Genomic DNA, 12568 nt, shown 5'->3' on the forward strand with positions numbered 1-12568 from the left:
CTCCTCTGTGCCACAGCTCCCTCTAAGGTCAAACTCTTCATCTGAAGTTGAAGAGCTTCAGCAAATTATCTGCTCTGTTAAAATGCTGTTGTTTGATGGGGGGGGGGACTGAAAAAAAACAGCTCCCAAAACTGTGAAATCAATATTTTATATATTAAGAAATGGAGCAAGACTCCAGTGTGTGTTTGGTCCAGACTGAAATATCTCTACTAATGTTGGATGGATTGTAATGAAATGTTCCCCAGAGGTTGAATCCTACTGACCTTGGTTTGACTTTTCCTCTGGCGACACCATCAGGTTAATTTTTGTTTTTTTTTCTTATTAGATATATTGTCATGAAATTCGGTGCAAATATCCACGTTCCCCTCAGTAATGTCATATATTTTGGTTCACAACTAAACTGTACCTTGAGTTTAGAGCTAGTTCTAGCCTTCAGTTTAAACCTTTGACACTTTGGGGAAGCAGAAGCGCCACCTTTGAACTTCATATTTTGCAAACAGGTGTTTATTTTCACATCCAGCTGTTACAGAACAACATTGTGTTTTGTGCAGAGTCCTGCTTGTGTCACCTGATGAATCCCAGTCCAGTGTCTTTATCTGTTTTAGCTCTGTGTTTGGTCTCCACCAGCTCCGGAGGGAAATATCTGCTAAATGTTCCACTGTGTCATTTACAGCTGTTTGTCTGAACAGCAACAGAAAACAACATTATCAGAGAAGTAAGAGCGAAGCAGGCAGATGCACAATGAGCTGAAACTCGGTGTAAAACTCCTTCAAGCTGCAGATTCAACGACCCAGTGACCCCTGAGACATTGTTATCATAAAGATATAGATTATAGCTGCTTTAAAGCTCCACTGTGTGTAAGTACATCATGGCTGCAGACCCTTAGTTCTGTCATTTAACGACAGTATTCTCAGTCTGTGCATCTACCGCTGACAACGTTGAGTTCTTACCCAAACCTGGCACCCAAGTCTGGCCAGATCCAAACTGTACGCGGTCTCATTGGTGGACTAATGTCTGAGTAAATCTGAGTGGACTTGTCTCTGCTCTGATCATGTGCGTCATCATCATTATAGGAGAAAAATGTGTTTTTGAGTCAGACAGAGTGTGAACTGTGGATAATCACGCTGCTGTCAGTGTTGCTGTTCTCTGCTGTTCTCGGGTCAGTTCAGGTCAGCCACATCTTAGATCTGCTGTAATTATCATCCAGTCTATTTCTGTCAGCTTCCCTTCAGACCAGGTCTCTTTTACTCTTTTCTTTTTTTTTTCTTTTTTTCGGGAAATTAATTAATTTGTCATTTCGTTTACTTCGACAGAGAATTTCTTTGCAAATATCTTTTTAAATCTTTACATTTTAAACTCCTTCTTATCTGCAAACATGGTCTTGGTCTCATGCTGGACCTTGGTTTGCTAAACGAACCATCAATCAAACATCCACCAGGTAAATGGGACACTGCTGAAATCACTTTTCAGGCTAGATAGCAATTTAGCAAGTGAGCCGCGAGACCTTGAACAGCTTAAAAATGTACCTGCAGATGTCAGATGTTAGATGCTCGTTTGTTTCTTACGCTTCATTAAGAGGCTGATTTCTTCCTTTCAGTAATTTAAAAATATTAACTCTAAATTTATGTTTGATAGGGGAATTAATGAATTATTTGGTTGTCCTTAATTTAACAACATAAAACAGACTGCGACTTACAGTTATATTCATCATTGATTGAAATTCTAATTAAAGTGCAATCAAATGGAAAAAATGCTCATCATAATTTTGTATATATTCAAATTTCTTGTTTTATCTGACAAACGGCCCCGAACCCAAAAATATTTAGTTTTCTGTCTCATATGATAAAGAAAAGAATGAACGTGCATTACATTCACCAAAAAAAAGAAAAATCTTTTGTAATCATGACTGTTGTATCTCGTAATTACAACATCTGGTTACATCTGTGAGCTGATCAGGAACTTTAGCTCCACTGCAAACATTTTTACGACGCTTCAGTGCACGTTTCACCACCGCGACGCCTGCGTGGCTGCATTTCTGTTGCATGACTTTGTATCTACAAAGCATCTTGTACAGGTTCAGCTGCTCCCGAATGAACAGAGCGACCTCGAGCAAGTCGGACTGCTTTCTACCTGAACAAAGACTTTAGATGCACAGTGTTGATGTGCTAATGATAATAATAACACCATCCACGTTACTCAGCGACATTAATGTCCATCATGGAAAAACAAGCTTTTCTCCCAGTTTTCCTGCAGCACTGGAGGCAAATGAAGCCTTGAAAGTTGATGCAAACCGTTCGTACAGTTTGACTTACCACAGCCTGTGATGCATCATTAGGACGATACTGTACTGCAGGAGGAAGGGCTGGATGTCGGTGTCGGCATGGTGAGGAAAAGGAGAGTAAGACAGAAACACTTCATCTTACAGTAACACAATGACCCAAAACATGATGGAGGAGCAGCACAGTCTCCAGACCTAAACCCCATGGAGCTGGAGCTTTAGGTTGAACTGGAGAGAAGATGAAAGCAAAGCAAACTACTAGTGCAACACATTTCTGCAAGAGTGTTGGGACAAACTTTCTGAACAATGTTTAATTTCCATCATAGGAAGAACATCAGCAGCGTGTTTAGCTGGATGAGTCAAAAATCAGATTAAATTTAGGATTTAAGAGTCTGTAATTCCTTTTTTTAAAAAAGATCTTAGTTATTTATTTGTAATATGATTTAGTTTCAGAAACACTGAGACATTGCACTGCCTGAATATCAGTATAAATATCAACAACTAGAAAAATGAAGGTGGTCTAAAACTGTTTCTGTGAGCATGGTGAACTTATAAAGACATATTTCAGCTGGAAATTTGGAAGTAAAGGTAGCTCAGACCTCTGCCAACATACACCAGACTTCAGAGAAAAAAATTCAAATTGATTTTAAATGATCTGCATCTGCCCCAAAATTTAAAGGGTTCTTCCCCGACTCATGTTACATTCAGTAGTTTTAGTGTAATCCTGCTAATTAATAAACAAGAACGAGTGAAAACAGCCTACTTTACGGAGGTAAAAATAAAAAAAGTCCATTCTAATATTATCACACACAAACATAATGAAGCCCACACATCCAGATATGAACATACGCAAAACTTTTTGTGGTTCCAGTCAGACATTAAATAAAATTACACACAGTTATCCTCTAAAATGTTGTCATCCTCAACAAAATGATGAAGAATTGAACTTAGTTTATTAATCAGATTGATGATTAATTCATGTTTTCATTTAGACAATGTATAAGAATTAGTCTTATAACTAATATCCAATGTTATTTACATAAAAACAGTGTAGGTTGGTCATCAGCAAACATCTTCCTGGCAGTGACTCCTATCACACAGTGATCTGTAGTCAGTGATGTGTATCTATCTAGGCCACCGCAGCACTCTGAAGGTAACACAAACACCACCAAGGGACATACAGTAAACACAATTAAGTAAATTTACGAGATAAAAGCAAATGTGTTTCTTGGTAATTTAAAGTCTAAAACCCCCACAGGACCCCCAGGAGCCACTTGAGAGAGAGAGAGAGAGAGAGTGAGAGAGTGAGAGTGAGCTGGGCTGTAATTCAGCAGCAGCTCACTGGTAATTTGACACTGCGAGGTTCATTTCACCTTCAGGATTAACATAATCTCTATTCGAGCGTAGCCTAAAAGCTTAAAAAAGACGTCCCATCAGCTGACAGTGCCAGCAAAGGTCAACAGGAGGAAAAAGGGTTCAGGATACAGGGCGACGCCGTGTTTACTTTATGAAAATTTAAGGCAGATTAATTTACTTTGAATGATAAATTCCCCTGTGGTGTTGTTTCTGAATATCTTTTTGGTGTATTATTAACATGAATTCATTATTAATCATATTAAATATTTGATATTTTGCACCATTGAGATCAGAGGAGGGAAAGAAAGAGTAGGGAGTGAAACACCTGAGCTATTTGCCATCGTTTTATTACCAAAGTGGTTTATAAAATGCATTTTTCCGCACAAAGCAATGTTCATCTGAAAAGTAGACAAACACAGTGACCTTGCAGATTCTCATTAGGAATCAATTTAGAAGGTGATAATTCTTCGTTTTCATTGGTTTTATTTCCAGCACTTTGAGCGGACAATACCAGGTTGTTAGGATGCTGTAACATTGAGGACACTTCATACGAGCACATGGCTGGAGGAGCTTTCTTTCACAACAGCAAATATTTACCAGCACAAAGAGTCAGAACGAGTCTGATAAAGCACGGTGAACAGCAGTGGAGCCACTGCACACCAGCCCTTCTTTTCAGCCTTTTCATCTACAGTCCATACATTGGATGGATCGCTGTGAAATTTGTCTCAGACACTCATGTTCCCCTCGGGATGAATGCTAATACTTCATTGATCCCTTGACCCTTTATCCAGTGCCATCATCAGGTCAAAATTTTAATTTAAATACCTGCAAAACTAAATTACATTGACATATTAGCGTTGTCTCTGTGAGCCTCCCACAGCTGCTCGTTCGGCTGTGGACCGTTCCTATAAGGAGCAATTTGATGGGATCACCTTTAAAATTTACTCATTTATTCATAATTTAACCCTTAAACAGTCCTACATACATCAGGCCATTAGACTTCTGAGACAATAACTTGAAGAAAAATAATGCTTTTCATCATTTTTGACATTGTGACACCAGCGTGTTGTTAAAGATAAATCGTTTAGGGAATATCAGAGAGATGAGAGCGTAATTACAAGAATGAATGATATAAATAGGGAGCAACAAGTTGTAATCCTTAAAGATTTCCGTCCTGGTTGATTTGGCCACACATGTAAACCCGTGTTAGAGAAAAACAGTGCTAGAGACTAGATAGAGAATGAATGTCAGACATAAATAGTAAAAAAAAAAAAAAAATGTGATGAAATTCTTAAGATAGTTTATAATGTGTTATTTAAATGCATATTTAATTAATCAATTCTAATGGGTTTTTACAGTCAATTCATTTATTAATTGATTTTAATTAAACATTGTGAAATGTTATAATTACGTCGGTGGCCGAGTTCAGGCTCCATACATGCCAGCAGTTTTAACAACCTGAAGTGAGGACAAGGGTTTCTCATGCACACAATGATTATTGAGAACTTTACCACAGTGGCAGAGCTTTGTTTGTTAGTTTACTGGAAGTTATTTGAAAAGGGAAAAGCTGATGATGATCAGCGTTGGCTGGAAAGTTGCTATTCAGCCTCCAGCGCCATGACACTCAGAGAAAACTGAACAAGACACAGGCTTCTAATTATGCTCTCAGCCTGATCAGCCCCCATGATAATGGCTTGGTTGCACACATGGATGGATTACTGAACCGCCATCTGTATGAAATAATCAAATGACCAAAAAAACAGACTCAAAATGACTACAAAGACGTTTGAAATGACCACAAAGAGACACAAACCAACCACAAAAATCCACAGAAGACCACAAAGAGACAGAACAGACTGAAAAGAGATGCAAGAGAAACATAAATAGATGCAAAATAAATGCAAAGACAGACACAATGAGCAGAATGACATGAAAAAACACCACAAATAGATGAAACCGACTAAAAAGAGACGCAAAATGAACATAAAACCACTGCAGAGACTAAGAGATATGAAGCAATCACACAGAGAAGCCTAACACATCTTTAAATTGTCTGCACGTTAGCAGTCGTTTTGTGTCTTTCAGTCTGGGGGTGTTGGTTCTGTGTAGAAGGGGTGGGTGGGTCTTTTACAAGTCTGTGCCCAGGGGCCCATTTTCTCATAATCTATGTGGTTCTGAACGTATAAGAGAGACTTATAGATTATTGCTGCGTGATCATCAGAGCATTTCTGTGCTCTATATTCTTTTATTTCTGATATTTCTCCTGTGGGCTCAGTGTGAGCCCTGATGACTTCTTCTCTTCTAAATTTCAACACATTCCAGCAGCAAAATTCAGCGATGCATTTTAACTGCAAGCACATGTGCGATATTATCACTGAGATTTGGTATTTTAACTACAGGCCCTTTTCCCTCTTTAACAGCTGAGAGATTGGATGCTTTGTGGAGGTGGTGAACAGTGTGGCCTCTAAATTCCAAAGTGCTTGAAGTGACATTTTTTTTTTTTTATCTGAGCCAAAGTAGTTACCAAAGAATGTGGATATTCTGGCTGAACGGGCTGCAGCTGATTAACTTCCACTTCGTCTGCAGCCACCAAGAGATAAAGTCAATATCAACTCCTCTGTTTCTCTGTACAGGGTACATCACACATAAGATATGGTTTAAAAACAATTTTTACACAATGCCTGCTTTATCAGATGACACAGCTACTAACACAACACTTGTGCGTGTTGTCCTTGATGAGAAAATGTCTTGGACTGTTCATATAGACACACTTACAACTAAAACAGACACAGTGACAATTAGACACCCAGAACTAATGTGTTTAAAAAATGTTCTCTATAGATGGTCATTCCTTATTATTCTTTACACTTACACTTACTCTACACAGTTTTTTTTTAAATCTGTGAAACATTATAAAATCCCAACATCACTGTGACAGCAGATGATTATTTTGTATTAGGAGTGCATAAACAGTAAAAAAGACCAACAAAAAAACATTAAAAAACAATAATAATATATGAAAGGAGAAAAAATGTTTGTGGCTCTGTAAATTTGATTAAGTATCACATGAACCAAATCGGATTCCTTTCAGAGGACAACATAATGATAACCACAGTCAGAGGGGCTCAGGAGCAAATGTAATTTGCTTAATACACACGAATACACATGAGACAACATCTATACATTAACAGATGTAAAAGAGAAAAAAAAGAACACAAGGCATATAAAATACAATATTAATTACAGTATTAATAACACAGTCTGAACCGGTACATGACCCAAAAAGAGATAAAATACTGGCACAAATTGAGATCTCGTTACATCATAATGACTAAAGCGTATTTCATTTACATTGGAGAGGAAGCTCTGTGTAGAATGACGTCTTTCAAATAATTAATTTTAGTTTTGAAAAACAAGATTGAACCTTCATTCCTTGTATACAAGTCTTAACTATGACTCTTGTGGTTGTTATATGTTGTATGTGGTGATTGTACCTAAGTCAATCAATAATCGATGGCATATATGTGTATATTTTTAAATTGTATTATTTGAATTATTTTATTTATTTTTTTTTTTTATTATTTTATTTTTTATTCAAGTTTTAATATTTTTTTGCTCTTGTTATGAAAGAAAATCATTGGGATATAATAAATGTTGTTTTGTTTTTTGTTTTTTTGTTTTTTTACATGTGTTTCTATAAAAAAATATATTTACATACCCAAACATCAGACCCAGGGAGGTGGTTTTCAGACTCCTCTCACATTTGTTTGTGTGTTTTTTTGTAATTATAATGGTAATAACATTAATAATAACAATATACTCAATACACAAAATAAATGGTAATATATTTTTAAAATGTAACGAGATTAGTAAAGATAAACTGATATTCAGTATATCCTCAGACAGACAAGGTTTTAGTGCTAATCACAGATAAGCATAGCGAGTCAGAGGAAGTAGTAGTTGTGGTATTAGTGGTAGAGTAAGCAGTAGTAGGACAGTAATAAGTGGCTTTAGGTGGAAAGAAGGGCAGTTAAAAGGAGTGAGCACTTAAAAGCTTGAGTGGATGTAGCTGCTGTTCTCGGTTCCAGTGGGAGATTACTGCAGAGTTCAGGTGCACGAGTACAAAAGTCAGCGTCTCAACTCCACAGCCAAAGACTATGAATCCATGAAAAGATTTACTGACACATAAAAGCATCTTAAAGTTAGTGCGGAGAAGGGCGATATGAATTCTTGTCTCTGCTCCAGTTACAGATAACACAAAGGGCCATGAACCGGAGTCAAAACCCACAATACTAAATTTGCTAAGCAGCAAACCTGTCCTCATCCTGACCCATTTATATGAAACATCATGAGTACAAAATGTTATTCACAGGCAGGCGGAGGAGACCTGTAACAGCTACAAGCCCAATGTTTGTGACAGATAAAGTTATAATGCTAAATGCTAAATGGAAATAAATCCGACATCCATTGTGTCTGAGGTTTGAACATGTCCCTTCCCCTGAATAGCAGTCCTATGAAACAGCAGTTCCATGAATCTGGATACCAGGCTGGATTTCCAAAATTAGATCCAGACAAATCCTCGACTTAAGTTGCTGAGCCATCGGAGGGTGTTTGCATGGTTCCACTTGGTTTATTTTATTTTATTTTATTATCAGAACAAGTCTGCATTCATCACACTGGTCATAATGTTAACCCCTTCAGACCCAGAGTCCCCTGGAAAGCTCTTTTCAGACTCTTTTAGCCTGATTTTATTCTTGTGCTTTTATTGTTATTGTTTGTGTTTTTACTGCTGCTGCAACAAAGACATTCCCCTCTGGGGATTAATACATTACCTGCCTACTTACCTGTCTGACATCAAATACAAATTATGTAAAGAGCCACAATTCACCTCCAGTACTTAGAGCAAGCAATGTCCCTGCCTGAGAATTGGAAAATGATGATTTCTTGTATTTTTTTACTTCAATCAAAATACAGTAGCATTAGTGTTAAAATATACTTTAAGTATCCATGAGGCTATATTTTCACCCATGTCTGTTGTTTTGTTGGTTTGTTTGTCAGCAGGATTACACAAAAACTACTAAACCGATTCGCACCAAACTTGTTGGAGGGATGGGGCAAAGGTCAGAGACGAACTCATTACATTTTGGTGCTGATCCGTTGAAAGCAGCAGAGCTAGAAGGCATGAGGCATTTTTCTTAATTTTCATAAAATTTCTCTGGAAATGATGTTTGGATCTTGATGTAAAAGATCAAACGTATTGGGGCTGGCTCAACTGGTAGCGCGTGTACCACTAAGGCTTAGTCCTAACACCTTCGACCCAGGGTTCGAATCCGACCCATGGCCTTTTGCTGCATTTCATCCCCTCTCTCTCCCCAACATCAGAGATGTTAATGATGTTGAGATCTATGAGTTTGTACAATGTGGTGCTGATCCAGAGAATAATCTGGATCTGACAGACACGTAGGATCGTCTGACCTTTGTGAAGGTGTGTGCTCGACCATTCTAGTTTGGTCTCTGTGATTGAAAGAAAGGCATGATTACGCAAAAACTGCCAAACTGATTGGCACCAAACTTGGTGGAGGGCTGGGTCATGGGCCAGGGACGAACCCATTACATTTTGGTACTGATCTGTTTATAGAGGCAAATCCAGGAAGTCTTTTTTAATCACTTTCCTTAGCATTGCGAGATGGGGCATTTTCCGTCATTTTCGTCAGTTTCTCAGGAAATAACCTTTGGATCTTGATGTAAATCAGACATATTCATGGTGTTGAGATCAGTGAGTTAGAACAATTCGGTGCAAATCCAGATAATAATCTTAATCTGACAGATGTGTAGGATTGTTTGCATTGTTTGCCCTTGGCAGAGGCACTTTGCTGTTCTAGTTTGGTCTGAAAACATGTTGAAATATTCATTCTAGACTGGCTGATTTTTTTTTAAATAGAACTAAAACTTTAATGAACACTGCATCATGTTTTAGAGGCTGATCATATGTTTTGAATGAAACATAATCTGCAAAACATGCAAGACAGCATGTAACTGTATCTGATAAATATAGTGGAGAAAAGGGGAAATGCAATAAATGTATAAAGTAGCATTAGTGGTAGAAAAACTATGTACTAAGTTCCGCACTTAAATACAGTTTTGAGGTAGTTCTGCGGGCACTACATGTCTACACGTCCATGGGTGCTGTCTTTCTACACAAGAGTCAACTTGTATTTTCCTCTGTGCTGCAGGTTAAATGGCGTCATTTGCCATTTGCTACCACATACATGACATTTGAGAGACCTCCAAATGATGCCACTCAAACTGGAAACACATGTGACTGTTAAGTTTTGTCCAGACTGATATGTTTGACCCGATCACACACACACGGCTGACGATCCAGCGTATGATCATACTGTAAAACCCTGTGGGCTTAAAGGAATAGCTTGACATTTTGGGGGAAATAGGCTTATTCGCTGTCTGACAGACAGATGGGAAGATTGATATCGCTCCCGTATGTACTCTATATACAGTATGAGTGATATCAGTCTCATGTAACTCTCGGCAAAATGTCAAACTATTCCCGTTAAATGAAATGGGCTTGAATACAGGGACAAAATGATTGTGTTACCTTAAAGTATGACAGGATATGAGGCCTACCAATGTATATAGTTAACACATGCATGTATAAAACAGCCAATAATGACAAAACAATGACATTCGAAGATATTTTACAGTGTCATTCAAAGTGGCTAATGAAGTGGAAACATCAGAAATATCTCTGCTGCTCTCCCAGATGATTACAGTACGTTGTCAAACATATGCACGGAGGGGATGAGAGACGTCCAGGGGGCGTTGTCCAGACCGCTCAGCTGCTGATTCATGACAGGTGCTCGTGGCGCTGCACGCCCTCCTCTGGGTTCGTGACTCAGCCTGGCATAACTGTCTTTGTTGCTGCACGTCTTGCCCCCACCCGGAAACCCCTTCACCATTTGTTGCCAAGCTTGACTTTCCCTTAATGGTCCCCGGAGGGAGGCTATTGGATTTTCACATGTATGTCTGTGGGTGTGTGTGGGGGGGGGGGCGTCTTGTGTTTGTTTATGTGGATGTGCATTTCTCTGACCTGCTGTGAGTTGCCAGGCCTTGTGCCAGTCATACAGGAAAGAGGAGGAGGAGGAGAAGGAGGAGTAGGAGGAGGGGGTAGTTTTATTTAGAGTGGTGCTTGCGGTCAGTGGGGTGGCAAAGCCCTCGCCCTGGCTCACCCTCCTACCCACTCACAGGGAACGCAATGCATCTTTTTGCTGAATGAGCTGGAGCACGGCCGGCGGAGAGTGTGCGTTGAATATCAATTCATGAGTGCATGTGAGCGTGCAGACATCAAAGATAGAACAGACAAAAGGGGGAAGGTCTAGATATGATGTGATAACAGGGTTGTATCTGTCAAAAACGAGAATACCTGTGGTTTGGGTAACACTTTATAACACGGTGCGATTCACAGAGTAATTTCCGCTGCATGAATCAGGTACTAATGAAATATTTACCGGCTCCTACAGGTACTAACTAATTCATTACAGCCCACAAACCTGATTCTAAACATGTAATGTAAAATGCACGTTGTAATTTCACTCATTAACAAACCAAATTAATTAATTAATGCAGTGTGGAGAAGAAAATACAACATGAGAGAGGGCAGCTTAATTACAGCCTCATGACAGGGATTTATCATAATGTCTCATATGATCTGGAAAAGAGACAAGTGAAGAGATGTTCATCCATCACTGCAGCTCAGAACAGGTGCGCTGGAGTGGAAAACAAACGTACCTGCCTGTCAGTTACACCACCATGGAAGGTTTCTGTTGTCATGTGAGGAGGGAAAACTGCAATATAAAACGCCATGAATAACAAAACAGATATAAGATGCAGAGCTGAGTGTCTGACAGGATTGATTTACACAGTAAGATTAATGTATGTGGGCTGTGACATCATTTAATACCATTTATTCTTTCAACAGACAGTAAGGAAAGCAGTGTCAAAACATTAACAAAAGACAGCATTGGGTGACATTGGCCCAACGCTCTGTGGGATGATGGGAGTTGTTGTCTTGTCACCACCATTGCAAGAAGCTTCTCCTGGTTTGGATTCCTTCAGTTGGTTCAGGAGGTTTTTACCTGCAGCTGAAGTCTCCTCCTCTCCAAAATAAACAGAGCAGGTGAATATAACCAGTAAAAACACTGAATAAAACAGTTTCACATTTAAAGTCAGAGTTTCGCTGACGCTGTACAGCAGACATGAGCCGTCAGGGAAGGGCTGGCAGCTGAGACTGCTGCTAACCTTCGTTTCGATTGTTTCTCTGATAACTTCAGATCCAGATGTTCAGGAGGTTTTTACCAGCAGCTGAATTATCCACAGAGGTTTCCTCCTCTTCATAACAAACCGACCAGTTGAGTAAAACCAGTAGAAACAATGAATAAAACAGTTTCACTTTAAAAATCAGTGACGATCTTCAGTGGACACAGGAAATCTCAGAGCAGCTGGGAGCTGAGCTGCCTAACATTTGCTCAGCTTCTTTCTCTGATGACTTAAGATCCAGACGTCTGATGATTAAAATCCTGCATCGGGGTAAAATGTAGTTTTATCTAAAAAATGAGGATTAAAAGTGGATAAAAGTCAATTTTGAACATCTGACAGACGACCACAACACTGACGCATGTGCACAGAGGATATGACATCCAATGAAACAGACCGTCACCATGATTATAGTCACAGATTTCTCTGGTTATCTGGGATAATGTAAGAACACGACTCAACAAAACATAGAACATAGGTGTAGTTGTTTTTAATGTGGAAAAGCTACTAAATCTTTAATCACAATATAACAAAAAAGATTGTTCACACCATTTCCCCAGATTTGTTTCCAGCATTTTATCCTGTTGATACAAAAATATTCACCAA

The 12568-nt window shown here is 38.8% G+C and overlaps 1 protein-coding gene across 5 annotated transcripts in view; it reads left to right on the top strand.

The window, feature by feature from the left end:
* Positions 1 to 12568, top strand: part of LOC139608854 (corticotropin-releasing factor receptor 1-like) — a 61724-nt gene that overhangs the window by 7549 nt on the left and 41607 nt on the right. The window lies entirely within an intron of this gene.

The sequence above is a fragment of the Trachinotus anak genome, unplaced genomic scaffold (genome assembly GCF_046630095.1).
Source record: "Trachinotus anak isolate AG129_WGS33_773 ecotype Australia unplaced genomic scaffold, CSIRO_AGI_Tana_v1 ptg000025l, whole genome shotgun sequence".
NCBI classification, from domain to species: Eukaryota; Metazoa; Chordata; class Actinopteri; order Carangiformes; family Carangidae; genus Trachinotus; species Trachinotus anak.